This window comes from Mobula hypostoma, chromosome 3 (genome assembly GCF_963921235.1).
Source record: "Mobula hypostoma chromosome 3, sMobHyp1.1, whole genome shotgun sequence".
NCBI lineage: Eukaryota > Metazoa > Chordata > Chondrichthyes > Myliobatiformes > Myliobatidae > Mobula > Mobula hypostoma.
The window spans coordinates 9732020-9749113 of record NC_086099.1 but is presented as its reverse complement, the minus strand read 5'-3'; positions in this window follow the sequence as shown (position 1 = coordinate 9749113).

Sequence of the window (17094 nt, the reverse complement as noted above, 5' to 3'; positions counted from 1 at the left end):
GATTTGAAGCAGCATGCAGTTAGTGTAACGCTATAACAACACCATTGGCCAGTTTCAATGCCTATCACTGTCTGTAGGAGTTTCCATGTTCACCCTGTGACCACGTGTGTTTCCTCCAGGTGCTCTGGTTTCCTCCTAGAGCCCAAAGTTGCATGGATTACTAGATTAATTGGTCACATGGGTGTGATTGGGCAGTTTGGGCTTATTGGGCTGGAAATCTCTGTTGCCATGGTGTATGTTTAAATGAAAAAAAAAGTTAAATTAAATATGTACCAAACCAAAGTATAGGGAGTTACATATAAGCAATATTTATGTCAGTCCTCTTTTTATACTTCCATTTATTAAGAGTATAGATCACTAGATTGGGAAAATGAAACAAATTTGGAGTCTAATTTGCAAAAATGATTTAAGATACAGACATGGAGCTCGTGATTCTGTATCCAACCATTCCAGTGAAGCATTTCCTTAGAAAATTCTTAGAAGTGTTTACCTGTATCCAGGGAGTAGTTGCTGATGAGGATTAGACTAGATTAGATTATGAGGACACACAGTCCTCTTTTATTGTCATTTAGTAATGCAGGCATTAAGAAATGATACAATATTCCTCCGGTGTGATAGCACAGAAACACAGGACAGACCAAGACTGAAAAGCTGACAAAAACCACATAATTATAACATATAGTTACAACAGTGCAAGCAATACCGTAACTTGATGAAGAACAGGCCATGGGCACGGTAAAAAGTACAAAGTCTCTTGAAAATTCCACATCAAACGCAGATGGGAGAAGGAAGAAAACTCCCCTGCCATGCCCGACCACAGTCCTACTCTGAGTCGTCGGAAAACTTCGAGCCTCTAACCAGCCCTCTGACACCAAGCACCGAGCACCATCTCTGCTGAGCGCTTCGACCCCAGCCCCGGCCGCCAGCAGCAGGCAAAGCCGAGGACTTGGGGCCTTCCCTCTGGAGATTCTTGATCGCACAGTAGCAGCGGCAGCCAACCAGGCATTTCAGAAGTTTCTCCAGATGTTCCTCTGTGCTTCTCACGGCTGTCTCCATTAAATCAGAATTGTGCACGGTACCCTATTTAACAAATATGATATCATTTCACCGGAGAGGCTGCGCGCGCTGCATCGCGCCGCCATCTTCTCCTCCCGCCTCCTGAGTTGAGCCCCTTATCTCAGAAGGGATGTGCTCGCATTGGAGAGGGTTCACAAGTAGGTTAACGAGAATGATCCTGGCAAATCAGCTATGGTTGAATGGGGGAACAGGATTGATGGCCCAAATGGCCTGAAAATGCTCCTATGTCTTATGGTCTAATTAGCCGGCACAGGTATAAACCTCAGATAGGATGAAAAAAGTGTTTCCTCCTAGTACAGAGAGACATAATGATGCTCCAGTACACTGCCACCAGTTCCCTGACTGAGTTCAGGATGTTAGGTGTGTAGAGATTCATCAGTCACTGTTTATTCTTGATGGTCCAATTAAAGCAGACAACAAGCATTGGAGAACTGAGTGCGTTGGCCATACACCAGACACTGGCTTTCAGTCGCTGTAGTCCAAGGGTCTCAGAGTTTCCTCACTATTCAAAGATATACAGTATCTTTTGTCCAGGGTCTAATACCAGAACACAAGCACTTAAGGTGAGAGGGTTTAAGTTTAAAGGAGCTATGGGTGGCATGCTTTCTAATACCGAGAGTGGTGGCTGCCTGGAATGTGCTGCCTGGGATGGTGGTAGAGACAGATGTTTTAGATACTTTTAAGAGGCGTTTAGGTAGGCACGTGAATATGATGAAAATGGGAGGATATGGACATTGTGTAGGCAGAAGGTGGCCATTTGATGACTAATTTAATTGGATCTGCACAACATTGTGGGCCGAAGGGCCTGTTCCTGTGCTGTACTGTTCTACGTTCTATGCTCCATTTGTACGATGTCCATCTGCCTTCCCCGCTGTGGTGGAACGACACTGGGGAGCTTGACAGGTTGGTCACTGGGTTCAGCGGAGTACATCGTGTTCATTTGTCACCAGTTCTTTGATATATGCCCTCCTGCAATAGATTTTGGCAGACAGCCACAAAGCTGGCTCTTTTCCCTGGCTTCATGCTGCCATGATATATTTGCAAAGGCTGAAGATTCATTCCCTTTGCAACTCTCTGTATTTTACTTTACAAGAAATCTATTTCACGACTTGCTGCTAGATGTGTTCGAAGATGTTTATACAGAGGAAAAGGTGAATCAATGAGCATGTGAGAGAGAAATCACAATCGGGTTTATTATCACTCACTAACACACACACACACAGAATGCTGGAGGAACTCAGCAGATCAGGCAGCATCTTTGGAAAGAAATAAAGTGGTGATGTTTCTGGTGAGACCTTTCATCAGGAAGGGGTGGTCACTAGCTTACAACCCCCCCCCCCCCCCATCAAGGACATATATATAGAAAGGTGCTGGGAAAAAGGCCAGCAATATTGTGAAGGATCCTGCCCACCCTGCTCATGGACTGTTCGTCCCACTCCCATTAAGGAGAAGGCTACATATCATCCACACCGGGACTATGACTCAAAAACAATTACTTTCGCCAAGCAGAAAAGCAACACCTTCACCCAATAATCCACCCCTCTACACCCCCCAACCACCACTACTTTATCATTTCCTTTCAGTCGCCTTATGTACAGACAGACCTGTAGCTAGCATCACTTTGTGGACAATTGTATGTAAGCTATCTTAAGTATTTACATTCATTGTGTTTTTTTTATTATTGTGTTCTTTATCTTGTTGTGTTTTCTTTTTGTGCTGGATCTGATCCAGAAGTAGCAATTACTTTGTTCTCCTTTACTCTTGTGTGCTGGCAGTGACATTAAACAATCATAAGCTTGAATCTTGAAGAAGCTGGAGTAAGAAAGTGAAGGGAGGGGAAGGAGTACAAGCTGGCTGGTGATAGGTGAAACCAGGTGAGGTAGGTAGTGGGGGAGGTGGAATGAAGTAAGAAGCTGGGAGGTGATAGGTGGAAGAGGTGAGGGGCTGAAGAAGAAGGAGTCAGATTGGAGAGGAGGGTGAATCATTGGAGAAAGGGAAGGAGAAGGGGCACTGAAGGGAGGTGAGGAGAAGAGATGTGCCAGAATGGGAAATAGAAAAAGAGAGAAGGAGGGAGAGAGCAAAATTTACTGAAGTTAGAGAAATTTAGGTTCCTGCCATGAGGTTGGAAGCCACCCAGATGGAATATGTAGCATTGCTCGTCTAACCTGAGAAGGTCACTGATAAATGTTGTGAGATTTGCCATTTTGTAGCAGCAGTACAGTGCAAGACATAAAAAGTACTATAAATTACAAAAGAAGCAAATAGTGCGAAAGAGAAACATGGGCTGGTGAACTGTTCAGAAATCTGATGTCAGAGGGGAATCATTGAGTGTGTATCTTCGTCCTCCCTGATAGTAGTTATATATCAGAGGAGGAGGTTGCTTTCTGAGAGGGCATCGGTTTCAGAATGTGCAGCACAGTACAGGCCTTTTGGTCCACTATGGGGCGCCAACCATTTATTTACGGATACAGTGTGGAACAGGCCCTTGCGGCCCTTCAAGCTGCACTGCCCAGTGACCCCTGATTCAACCCTAGTCTAATCATAGAGACAATTTTCAATGAACATTTGACCTAACCAGCATGTCTTTGGACTGTGGGAGGAAACCAGAGCACCCGGAGAAAACCCACACATTCCGTGGAGAGGACGTATGGACTCGCTACAGAGGATGTCGGAATTGAACTCCGAACTCTGACGCCCCAAGGTGTAATAGCGTCGCGCTAACCTTTACGCCACCGTGGCACCCATTTAACCTACTCTAAGATCAATCTCCCCTCCCACTTAATCCTCTATTCTTCTTTCATCCATGTGTCAATCACACTGTTATCAAACCCTTGAACTGACCACTTAGAACATATTGTATAGATTATTACAATACAGTACAGGACAATCTTCCCTCCCATGTTGCCATCCAATTTGCTTTCATCCATGTGTCTATCTACGAATCTCTTAAATGTCCCTAATGTATCTGCCTCTACCACCAACCCTGGCAGCGGGTTCCACACACCCACCACTCTCTGTGTAAAAAAACTTTGATGAGCTAAAAGTGTTCTGTGTTAGAAAACATGAAAAGAAAAAAACAATACATGGATATGAACATGACTATTGAATTGTAGTGTCTGGAATCATCAAAGTTCATTGAAATTACCTGGGATGCCAGTATTTCTGAAGATGAGAAAGAAGATCTGGTATGGAAACACCAATACCTGAGAACAGAAAGGCCAGTCAAAACAAAAGTGGTAGATATATCCCAGCCCATTACAGAAAAGCCCTCCCAACACTGAGCACTGAGACATAACGTAAAGGTTTCTACTCCTCGTGTATGTGAAGGATGTGAGAAATAAAATCAATTCAATTCAATTCAATCTACAACGAGCACAACCGCAAGAAAGCAGCATCCATCATCAGGGACCCCCACCATCCTGGCCAAGCTCTCTTCTCGCTGAGGTCATCAGGAAGGAGGTACAGAAGCCTCAGGACTCACAGAACCATGTTTGGGAACAGTTACTACACCTCAACCATCAGGGTCTTGACCCAATGTGGATAACTTTAATCACTTCAACCCTGAACTGCTTCCACAATCTGTAGAATCACTTTCAAGGATTCTAAAGCTCAGGCGTTATTTATTTATTTATTGTTTTTTTAATATATTTGCACTGCCTTCTTTTGCGCACTGGTTTGCCAGTCTGTCGGTCTTTCTGTGTAGGGGGGATTAGAAGAATTATATGAGATTAGATTAGCTTTAGTTGTCACATGTGCATCGAAGCCTATAGTGAAATATGTTGTTTGTGCTGTGGACGGTGGAGAAATGTCACCACATGTCTAACCCCAACATAGCATGCCCACAACTTAATAACCTTAACCAGCGTGTCTTTGGAATGTGGAAGGAGACCAGGGCACCAAGATAAATGTCTTGGAGTCGTGGAGGGTCAGCGGCGGGAGCTGAAACCTTGACACTAGTGCTGTAATGTGTTACACTAATTTTAACATATTATGGGTCATGTACAGGCAGAAGAGAATTTAGTTTAATTTGGCTTGTTTGACAACAGAAATCATGGGCCAAATAGCTTGTTCCTAAGTCTTACTGTCCTATGTTCTTGTGCTGTTAGGGACATGGCATCATTTCCAGAGGAGGATCAGAAAATGATTCTGGGATTGAAATGCTTGTTATATGAGGAGCGTTTGATGGCTCTGGGCCTGAACTCACTGGAATTCAGAAGCATGAGGGGTGACCTCATTGAAACCTATCAAATGTTGAAAGGCCTCAATAGAGTGATTGTGGAGACTTTGCTTCCTATGGTGGAGCCAGAGCACACAGACTCAGTTAGAGGGTCATCCTTTTACAACAGAGATGAGGCAGAATTTCTTTAGCCGGAATGTGGTGAATCTTGGAATTTATTGCCACAGGTGGCTGTGGAGACTAAGTCATTGGGTATATTTAAGACAGAGCTTGAGAGATTCTTGATTGGTCAGGGCATGAAGGGATATCATGAGAAGGGATACAGGGAGAAGGCAGGAGATTGGGCCTAAGAGGGAAATGGATCAGCCATGATGAAATGGTGGAGCAGACTTGATTGGCCAAATGCCCTAATTCTTCTCCTATATCTTATGGTGTTATGGTACTAACTTTCTAGCAGCTCTGAGCCAATCAGATAAAAGTGAATTTATAGTCAGTCATTACTGACATCACATTGAGCATCAACTGGTGTTTACTCCACTTAGTGCAGTTGTGACCAACTTTGAGGGACTGGTGAAGAGGTTAAAAAGAAACCATCTGTACAATGGAGCAGGCTCATGGGGGGACATTTATTTTTTTGAGATAGAATGCAAATCAGAACCTTCTGGCCCCTCGAACCATGTCATCGGCAACCCCTGATTTAATCCTAGTCCAATCACAGGACAATTTACAATGATCAATTAACCCAGCAACCAGTAACGTCTTTAGAAGGTGAGAGGAAACTGGAGGAGCTGGGGGAAACCTTCGCAGGGAGAATGTACAAATTCCTTACAGTCAGTGGTGGGAATTGAACCCCAGGTCGTTTGTACTGTAAACGGTTGTGCTAACCACTATGCTACCGTGCCACCCATATGGCCTACATATGCTCCCATTTATTGTAATCTTATGTTCTAAAGTTAGAACCACTTATTGCTCAGCCATTAGGATGTGACTACACCTCTGCTGATCCCATAAACTCTTGAACAGATCTGAAAGTTAAAGAAACATTTTCATTCTGAAGCTCAGAGTTGCCATCTGCATATAGTTTTTCACCTCTCCTGACCAGATAGCTACATGCTGCATGAGTTAAGTCTACCAGAATTTAAAATCAATAGTATGCCAAGGCAGTAAATGTGGTGCAAAGTGACTGTAAAAAAGGTTTCAAGTCAAGGTCAAAGTCAAAGAATTTTTTTAATCTTACAGTATAAGTCATCATATACCACCCTGAGATTCATTTTCTGCATGAAGTGACACACAATTTTGCCAAGCTAAAGCTTTTGTTTTCATTTCATATACATTAGGATTTTCATAAAGTCATAGAGTCATAGAGAAGTACAGCACAGAAACAGGCCCTTCAGCCCATCTATTCCATGCCAAAAGAATTTAAACTGCCTGCTCCGAACGACCTGCCCCAGGACCATTGCCCTTCATAACCCTACCATTCAAGTAACTATCCAAACTTCTCTTAAATGTTGAAATCGAACTCACATGCACCATTTGTACCAGCAGCTCATTCCACACTCTCACAACCCTCTGAGTGAAGAAATTTCCATTCATTTTCCCTTCAAGTTTTCACCTTTCACCCTTAAGCCATGATCTCTGGTTTTCGTCCCACCCAACCTCAGTGGAAAAAGCCTGCTTGCATTAACCCTATCTAAACCCCTCATAATTTTGTATACCGCTATCAAATCTCCTCTCAGCCTTCTACATTCTAAAGAATACAGTGCTAACCTATTCAATCTTTCCTATAATTCAGGTCTCCAGACCCGGCAACTTTCTTGTAAATTTTCCCTGCAGTCTTTCAAACTTGTCTACATTTTTCCTGTAGATAGGTGACCAAAACTGGATGCACTTCTCGCAGTTATAGTCATCAGGGAGACTGGAGGCCCCCTTGCCTTCCCACATCTCCCGTAAGAGGAGCATTCCACCGTCCTGCCTGACATCTCTACTCTCCTAGCTGAGCAGATATAAAGAGGGGAAAGCAAAAAAATTTAACCTAGAGCTTTCCTTTCCTTTGCTTTCTCTGACTGAAGCCTCTCTTCGCAGATGCCTTGAAGAGCTAAGGCCTCAAGATCACCGCTCTAATTCTGTCCACTCAGACGATGGCCGCTGCGCTGACCCCTGCCTTCGTTTAATTTGCTCTTGCTAATCAACCTCAAACGCGATTGGTCACTGGTCAAAGCTCTGTTACGCTGTCGTGACCTGCTGCTGCCTTTTCCTGCCTGGGCGGTGAACCTGAGTGAAATCCCCTCCTCTCTAAATTCTGATGTCCGGATTGGTTGCTGGTCAGAGCTCTACCGTGTTCTCCTGATCAGCAACCAATCCGGACATCAGAAATAAACAGTGTAAGCAGGGATTGTGTGGCAGGGTGGAGATACATCTTGGCTGAAGGAGGTGATTAGAAGTGAGTGTATGATAGTGTTGAACATTGAGATGTAGTTAATAAACAGCAGCCTGACGTCCTGACGAAGGGTCTCAGCCCGAAACGTTGACTGTACCTCTTCCTAGAGATGCTGCCTGACCTGCTGCGTTCACCAACAATTTTTATGTGTGTTGCTTGAAATTCCAGCATCTGCAGATTTTCTCATGTTTGTGTACTGCAGGTATTACTCTTGTCTGGGAGACCCAAGGCTGAGTGGAGAGTCAGTGAGATTACATCCACTGTAGACCCATCAGGCAAATTACAGCAGGTCCAGGTCCTTGCTTAGGCAGGAGTTGATTCTAGCTGTGCCCAACCTCACAATGTACTTCATCACAGTAGATATGAATGCTACTGGGCAATAGTCATTGAGGTGGTTCACCCTGCTCTTCTTGGGCACTGATGACTGTCACCATTTTTACGCAGAAGGGAACTTCTGACTGCATCACTGAGAGATTGAAGAGATCCTTTGACACACCAGCCAGCTGATTAACACAGATTTTCAGAGCCCTACCGGGTACATCATCAGGGCTTGACACCTTGTGAGCCTCATTCTTTTCAAAGGTGCTCAGGAGATGGCCTCTAAAACAGAGATCACAGGGTCACGAGATGCTGCAGAGATATACACAGGTGTAATATTATTCTCCCTTTCAAAGTTTGCCTGAAAGATGTTGAGCGCATCTGTGAGTGAAGCATCACAGCCAGTCATGGTGTTAGGCTTTGCTTCGAGGGGAATGATAGACTGCAACCCCTGCCAGAGCTGACGTGCATCTGATTCTATCTCTAAGCTCAATCAGAATTGTTTTCTCACCCTTAAGATAGCCTTCCATAGGTCGTAGCTGTTGTGAGCCTACAGGCATTTGTGGATTGCCATACGGCCTTGGGTTACTAGGTTTCTCAAGCATCTATATTGTTGTCTTAACTAGAGTCATTCAGCTCCTGTGATTTCGGTTTCATCTTGTCAAGGTAAATTGTTTCAGGCATGGGTTTTCCACATTCTGTGATAATTAACGCTCATCGTGGGGTCCTCGTGTTGAAAATTATTTGTCTCACGGTGTCGCTCAGTCGTGCCACTGATGCTCTGTTGGAATTCCTCTTGTTTCCATCTCTACATGGGGGCCTGCTGTTTCTCTGCACCTAGGTTCAGTCATTACCAGCACTCACTGTGACAGTAACTGGATTTCTTCTATAGTTCTGAATCACCAGTCTTGAATGCAACAGATGTAGCCTCAGTAGACTACGAATTTCCATGACTTTTGGTTTGGGTATGTCTGGTATGTTCTCGAAGGCATACACTCATCCACAATGGTATTGATGAAGTCAATGACAACTGTGGCATATTCATTCAGGTTTAAAGATGGCTACTTGAATATTGTCCAGTCTACCAACTCAAAGCAGTCTTGGAAGTGCTCTTTTAACTCCTTGACTATACCTTTTTGGTTTTCTCCACTGATAATGTGTCTTTAATCTCTGCCTATACGCTGAGAGTAGAAGTACAGCCAGGTAATTGGACTTTCCAAAGTTTAAGTGTGGGATGGCACGGTAAGCATTATTGATGGTGGTATAACAGTGATCAAGTGTTTGGGATGCCCTGGTTTGACAGGTAATGTGTCGATTGTAGTTGTTCAGAGATTTCTTCAAGCTGGCCTGTTTGAAACCTCCTGCAATGATTGAGAAGGCATCAGGGTGTGCAGTTTCATGCCTGCTGATTACATTGCTCAGCTTCTCATGTGCCTGTCTGACATTGCCTGAGGTGGAATGTATACCGCTACCAGGATGATGGCCGTAAACTCACTCGGCAGATAAAATGAATGTCATTTGACCACTAGATTTTCTAGGTCAGGTGAGCAGGATTGAGACAGAACTGTCATGTTTGTTCCCCATGATAAGTTTAATCATAAAGCATGCTCCACCTCCTCTGCCTTTAAAAGACTGAGCTGTCCTATCTTTGCAGAGAATGGTGAAGCTATCAGGTGCATCTGAAATTGCTGGTGTGAGCCATGTTTCCACAAAGCAAAGTACACAGCAGTCTCTGATCTCTCTCTAGTATAGTAACATTTTGTGTGTCTTACTCTAGATTCTCAGCATCTGTAGAATCAAATTGGTGTTTATTCTCAGCATTATGTATTTGTTCTTTGCATAATTAGTCTTTTGAACATTGGTTGTTTCTGATTAGTTCTTGTAAATTTAATTGTATTCCTTCATTTTTCTGTAAATGCCTGCCAGAAAATGAAGCTGAGGGTTGTATATGGTGACATATACATACTTTGGTAATAAACTTTACTTTGACTTTGACTTTCTCTTTGACTATCAGGAGGTGGCTAAAACAATCTTCTTGATCTCTATCAATCTATCTTCTAAATGCTCTCCAACCATTGGAACTATTTTTTTCTAAGTCACTGTGTTATTATTCTGGACCTAATTCCTGACTGAATAACATTTGAAAAAATTCCATTTACACAATGACTTCCATGACCTCTATATCTCAGATACTTTTATCAGTAATTAACGATACATATAGTTTTTAGTGCTGTTGTAATATTAGAGATGCTGCAGTAAATTTACACACAGCAAGGTCAAACAAATAACAATTTGATAGTAATCAAAAGTGAAAACTTATCACACACAAGCACAGGGGGTCAAGAGAACGTCTCTCAGCAATTACTTAAGCGCAGCTTAAAGGAGAAGCAATTAACTCTTAGACAAATGATGAGAGATGTAATTGAAACGTATATTGAAAGGCCTAGGCAGATTGGACATGGAGAGGATGTTTCCTACAAGGGGGGAGTCTAGGACCGAAGGACGCAGCCTTGGAATACAAGGATGTCTCTTTAGAGCAGAGAAGAGGAAGAATTTCTTCAGCTAGAGGGTGGTGAATTTGTGGAATTCATTGCCATGGACTGCTGTGGAGGCCAAGTATATTTAAAGTGGAGGTTGATAGGTAAAGGTGTCAAAGATTATGGGGAGAAGGCAGGAGAATAGAGTTGAGAGTGATAATGAATCTGCCGTGATTGAATGGCGAAACGGACTCGATGGGCCGAATGACCTAATTCTGCTCGCAACACACATGAAAGTTGCTGATGAACGCAGCAGGCCAGGCAGCATTTCTAGGAAGAGGTACAGTCGACGTTTCGGGACGAGACCCTTCATCAGGACTGCTTGTATGCCTTGTGGTCTAAATTAATGTTACAGCAAAGGCTTCAGTCTACATGTAAAGCTGTAAAATACTTTTCTTAACCAAGTTGTGGGTGGCACGGTGGCGTAGAGGTTAACACACTGCTTTACAGTACAGGTGAAAACCCCCTAGAACCTACCAGCCCTCTCCTTCCCACCCTTCCCCCACCTTCTTTATAGAGCCTCTGTCCCTTCCCTCTTCAGTCCTGATGAAAGGTTCCAGCCCGAAACGACTCATCGTTTCCACGGATGCTGACCAACCTGCAGAGTTCCTCCAGCGTGTTGTGAGTGCTGCCTGAAAAGAGTTTGTACATTCTCCTCCTGACTACATGGGTTTCCTCCAGGTGCTTTGGTTTCCTCCCATTGTCCAGAGGCATACCAGTTGGTAGGTTGATTTGTCATTGTAAATTGTCCCATGATTTGGCCGGGCTTAAATTGGGGGAATGCTGGGCGGCGTGGCTGGAAAAGCTGGAAGGGCCCATCCTGCACTATATCTCAATAAGGGAGTGTAAGGTGTTCCTTCCCTCTGTTAGCCTGCAGGTCATCCTTGGGCAAGGTGTAGCACCTGCTTAGCTCCCCGATCTGGAGCCATGGAAGCAAGTGGTGAGAGCAGATGTTGCGTATCACAAGTCCTGACAGTAGGTAGACTGTCTCTGAAGAGTTTTGATAATGGCTGGGGTTACCCGTCTTGTAAAGAAGGCAATAGCAAGCTACTTTTGTTGAAAAATTTACCAAGAACAGTCATGGTCATGAGACCATGATCGTGCACGTCATATCTTTTTAAAAATCTTTAACTTTACCTTGCGACTCTTGAACTCAATTTCCCCCAACAAGATGAGTCCTCTCTTGTGAAAGTAGTGACATTTTTAACAAGATTAGCTTTTGTATTTGTCATATGTACATCAAAATATACATTGAATTGTGTCATTTGTGCCAATGACCAAAACAGTCCAAGATGCACTGAGGGCAGCCTGCAAGTATTGTCATACTTCTGGCACCAACATAACATGCCCAGAACTTACTAACCCAACCTCATACATCTTTGGAAAGTGGGAGGATACCAGAGTACCCAGAGGAAACCCGCACACTTATGGGGAGAATGTACAAACCTGTACAGACAACGTCAGAAACTGGAGCCCAGTCTTACAGCTGGTACTGGGCTAACTGCCATGCTACCATGCTGCCCTGCAATGCCCTATATTATAGTGTTGTGGCTATTGTGTCCAGTTCTTGTCACCTCAGTATAAGAAGGATGTGGAAGCTTTAGAGAGGGCGCAGAGGACATTTACCAAGACTAAAGAGCATACCTATTGAGGTAAGGTTGAACAAGACGGTGCTTTTCTTCGGAGCAAAGGAGGATGAGTGGAGACTTGATAGAGGTGTACAAGATGATAACAGCATAGATCAAGTGGACAGCTACCACCTTTTTCCAAGGGCAGAAATGGCTAATACAAGAGGACATAATTTTCAGGTGATTGGAGGAATGTATGCAGGAGGGCTGTTGTCAGAGGTAGGTTTTTTAACACAGAGAGTGGTAGGTATGTGGGATATACTGCCAAAGGTGGTGGTAGAAGCAGACCCATTAGGAGCATTTCAGAGACTCTTTCATTGATGAAAGGTAAATGGAGGGCTACATGAGGGGATGCATTGGATTGGTCTTGAAGAAAATTAAAAGGTCAGCTCAACTCTATGGTCCAAAGAGAGCCTGTACTGTGCTGTCCTGTTCTGTGTTCCATACATAGTCAAGAATTTCTGTAAAGGTGCAGTGTTGTGTTGATCATGGAAAATAAGGGATCATTATGCCATAATATCCATGTTTAATTGCACAGTGGTTTCTTAAATTTGCCATAGCCATGGGGTGGGGTAGTGGGGATAAGATCCCACTTCCTATTAAATGCTCCCAGTGACATGTGTTTTAAATAGCCTCTGGCAACCAGGTCCAGCTGCTGGCCTTCATGTGTGGCTTAGCTACTAAACCCAGACAAACTTGCTGCTGGCAAGAGAAGGAGCAATGTGTGTTAAAACAAGTTGCTTCAGGCAGATGGGGCTTGACAGCTCAGCACAGAGAGGGGAATCTCTGATTTCAAACCACTGATGCCTTGAGACTATACCCACTCATGGGAAAGGCTTCGGGAGTAAACCCCAAGGAAAAATCTAGAATTAGAGTCCCTAGGGCAATTCTACGTTGCCTTCAACACTGACTGGCAATTCCTGCAATGCTGCAGGTATTAACCTGTTTCGATCTCTGCCATTCCTCTGGATTCATCAGCTGTGTGGAGAGAGGGAACCTGCAACATAGGCAGCAGCCTGCTCTCCATATCATGCTGCCCAGGCCCAGGTTTGTGTACTGGTTTGCGTATCACATAGACAGCAAGGGCACAACATCTATGGTTGACTCCAACCAACAAAGTGGCCACTGAGTGAGTGCTCGTGGCACAATTGCACAATCCCTGCTCCAAACCCTAGGCCTCTGTACCTTCCACTGCAACTGAACCCTTGACATCCTCACTGAGAGACTGCAGACTGTGCCAATTGGAATTAACATCTCCTCCTTGCTGACAATCAACACTGGTACACCTCGAGATCATAAGACCATAAGATATAGTAGCAGAGTTAGGCCATTCAGCCCATCAAGTCTGCTGCGTCATTCCATTCATGGCTGATCCCAGATCCCACTCAACCCCATATACCTGTCTTCTCACTGTATCCTCTGATGCTCTGACCGATCAGGAAACTATAAACTTCCACCTTAAATATACTCACGGACTTGGTCTCCACCACAGTCAGTGGCAGAACATTTCACAGATTCACTGATTCACTACTCTCTAGCTAAAAGAATTCCCCCTTCCCTCTGTTCTAAAAGGTCACCCCTCAATTTTGAGACCATGCCCTCTAGTTCTGAACATCCCCACCGTAGGAAACTTTCTCTCCACATCCACCCTATCATTCGGTAGGGTTCAATGAGATCCCCCGCATTCTTCTAAATTCCAGTGAGTACAGGCCCAAAGCTGCCAAATGCTCCTCATATGTCAACCTCTTCATTCTTAGAATCATCCTCGTGAACCTCCTGTGGACTCTCTCAACACATCCCTTCTGAGATATGGGGCCAAAAACTGTTGACGATACTCCAAGTGCGGCCTGACTAGTGTCTTATAAAGGCTCAGCATTATCTCCTTACTTTTATATTCTATTCCCCTTGAGATAAATGCCAACATTGCATTTGACTTTTTTACCACAGACTCAACCTATAAATTTACCTTTTGGGAGTCTTGCATGAGGTCTCCTAAGTCCTTCTGTACCTCTGATGTTTGAACCTTCTCCCCATTTAGACAATAGTCTACATTATTGTTCCTTTTACCAAAATGCATTATCATACATTTCCCAAAACTGTATTCCATCTGCCACTTTTTTGCCCATTCTTCCAATTTGCCTGAGTTCTGCTGCAATCACATTGTTTCCTCAGCACCACCTACCTTTCCACGTATCTTTGTATAATTCGCAAACTTTGCCACAAAGCCATAAATTCCATTATCCAAATCAATGACAAACAATGTGAAAAGTAGCGGTCCCAATACTGACCTCGAAGGAAAACCACTAGTCACCAGAAGCCAACCAGAAAAGATCCTTTTATTCCCACTCACTGCCTCCTCCCTGCCAGCCGTTCCTCTATCCATGCCAGAATCTTTCCTGTAACGCCATAGGATTTTATCTTGTTAAGCAGCCTCATGTGTGGCACCTTATCAAACACCTTCTGAAAATCCAAGTAAATGACATCCACTGTCTCTCCTTTGTCCACTCTGCTTGTTACTTCCTCAAAGAACTCTAACAGATTAGTCAGGTAAGATTTTCCTTCACAGAAACCATGCTGACTTTGACTTATTTTATCATTAGCCTCTAAATACATTGAAACCACATCCTTAAGAATAGACTCCAACAGTTTGCTATCCACCGAGGTTCGGATAACTGGTCCATAATTTTCTGTCTTTTGTCTTCCTCCGTTCTTAAAGAGTGGAGTGACATTTGCAATTTTCTAGTCCGCTGGGACCATACCAGAATCAAGTGATTCTTGAAAGATCATGGCCAATGCATCCGTTATCTCTTCAGCAACCTCTCTCAGGACTCTGGGATGTAGTCCATCTGGTCCAAGTGACTTCTCCACCTTAAGACCGTTCAGTTTGCCTAGGCTTTTTTCCTTTGTAATGGCAATGGCTCTCACTTCTGCTCCCTGACACTCATGGACCTCTGGCACACTGCTAGTAGCTTCCATAGTGAAGACAGATGTAAAATATCCATTAAATTCATTTACCATCTCTTTGTCCCCAATTACTACCTCACCAGCATCATTTTCCAGTCATCCAATATCAACTCTCACCTGCCTTTTACTCTTTATATAACTGATAAAACTTTTGTTATCCAGCTTTATATTATTGGCTAGTTTGCCCTCACGTTCCTTCTGGTCCCTTCTTACATCCTTTTGTTGGATCTTAAAAACTTCCCAATCATCCAACTTCCCACTCACTTTTGCTACCTTATATTCCATTTCCTTAACTTTTATGCAGTCCTGTAACAAATCCTCCAAAGTGAGTCTGTGTGTTTGTTGTGGGATCTGTTCAGAGATGTGGTGAATGAAGTTATCCACGTGTAACTCAGTTTTTCTTTAGTGCTGCTCTCCAGTGTTTGCTCAGTGGAAGAAGAAGCTGGACCAGGAAAACTCAGGGGCTTGGACTGTATTATTTTTTTCTATTGTGACTGTATGTTTTTCTGAAATCGTAATCATACATGCTATTTTGAGCTATGTGTTATGTGTAGTATGCTGTTGGTAATGTGTTTTGCACCTTGACCTCAGAGGAACACTGTTTCATTTGGCTACATTCATGTATGGTTGAATGATATTTAAACCTGAAATTTGAAACTTAAGTTGTTTCTTCGACATTTCCTCAGGACTGTTGATGACTTTATTCACCTCCACTTATGTGGAAGCCAAGTGAAGCTGATCTGGATCTTGTCAGTTCAACCATGAAAACCACTTTTTTTCCAGAATTCAAAGTAAATTTATTATCAAAGTACATGTACACTCAGTGGCCAATTTATTAGGTGCACCTGTACACCCATTTGATAATGCAAATACATAATCAACCAATCGTATGGCAGCTCAATGCACAAAAGGATGCATCAAGAGCATGTTCAGGAGATTTAGTTGTTGTTCAGAATGGGGAAGAAATGTGATCTAAGTGACTTCAATCGTGAATGACAGAGGTGCCAAATGCAGTTGTTTAACTATCTCAGGACCTTCCAATCTCCAGGGATTTTCATGCACACTAGTTTCTCCAGCAGGGGTTCACAATCTTTTTTATGCCATGGACCCCTATCATTAACTGCATACCAAAACGCATTATCATACATTTCCCAAAACTGTATTCCCATTCTCGTGCTCTATAGTTCACGGAGAATGGTGTGATTTAAAGTAACATCCAGTGAGTGTTAGTCTTGTAGGTGAAAACACCTCGTTGATGTAAGAGGTCCGAGGAGAATGGCCGGACTGATTCAAACTGACAGAGTTTGGTAGAATTTATTACCATATTTTACCTTGAAATTCATTTATTTGCATGCACTTACAAGGGATAAAAAAGAAATACACTAGAATTTATGGAAAAATATACTTAAATGAAGACTGACAAACAACCTATGTACAAATAAAGACCAACTCTACAAATAAAGTCAACATTGAGAACATGAGTTGTACAGAGTCCTTGAAAATGAGTCATAAACACAAGAGATTCTGCAGACGCTGGAAGTCTAGTGTAACACACAAACAGTGCTGGAGGAACTCAGCAGGTGACGCAGCATCTATGGAATGGAATAAAGAGCCAATGTTTTGAGCCAACACAGAACAGAACAGAAACAACCAATGTGCAAAAGAAGAAAAATATTCCTGAAAGTGAGTGTCTAGGTGGTGGAATCAGTTCAGGTTTGTGGTGGGTGAAGTTTTTATCCACAGTTGCTCAGGAGCCTGATGCTTGTAGGATAAAAGCTGTTCCTGAACCTGGTGATATGCGACCCAATGCTCCTTACCGATGAGTGTACTTTGATAATAAATTTACTTTGAACTCTGAAAAAAAAGTGGTTTTCATGGTTGAACCGACAGGATCCAGATTAGCTTCATTTGGCTTCCACATAAATGGAGGTGAATAGAGTCACCGATAGTCCTGAG